At 33.6% G+C, this 562-nt stretch overlaps 1 non-coding gene across 1 annotated transcript; it reads right to left on the reverse strand.

Moving 5' to 3' along the window:
• Nucleotides 1-218: 218 nt before the first annotated feature.
• LOC125171427 (U6 spliceosomal RNA) lies at nucleotides 219-325 on the reverse strand. Its single transcript, XR_007154332.1, has one exon. It is a non-coding gene; the product is annotated as a U6 spliceosomal RNA (small nuclear RNA).
• Between the last annotated feature and the right edge of the window lie 237 nt (nucleotides 326-562).

Below are 562 nucleotides of genomic sequence, written 5' to 3' on the forward strand. Positions count from 1 at the left end.
AGGTTTGGAAATTGACAACTATGGTGACAGATTTTTATATTTAAAAGTACAGAGAAAGTAAAGAGAATCATACAACACTGTATTCGTACACCAAGGTGGTGTAGCACTGGTGTTTTATATGTTGAAATGAATGAAATATAAGTGGTAGAGATTAGTTACCCTTTAATCACCCTTGTCATCCTGTGTCCCCACCCCCATCTCTTCTAGGACAAAGAGTGACAAATACAAAATGATTCACAAATGTGTGAATCATCCTTGCACACGGCTCTGTTAATCTTATGTGTACTGTTCCAATTTTAGTCTGTGTGTATGTATGTATGTATGCATATATTGATAAAGCAAGCACTGGGATTTTCTTCTTTCAAGAAAAACTTGAAGACGCATAGCCACAGTTATAATTATAGCTTATTACAATAACACTTTGGGACTCAGCAATATGCGAATCTTCTTGATTTTCTGTTTATTTTACCTTACATTCAAAGTATTAAAATATAAGTTAAATATATGAAATCCTCAGATTATGCACATACAAGCCATTACTAGTTTTGTCACAGTTCCCAAA

This window comes from Prionailurus viverrinus, chromosome B4 (assembly GCF_022837055.1).
Source record: "Prionailurus viverrinus isolate Anna chromosome B4, UM_Priviv_1.0, whole genome shotgun sequence".
Classification (NCBI taxonomy): Eukaryota; Metazoa; Chordata; class Mammalia; order Carnivora; family Felidae; genus Prionailurus; species Prionailurus viverrinus.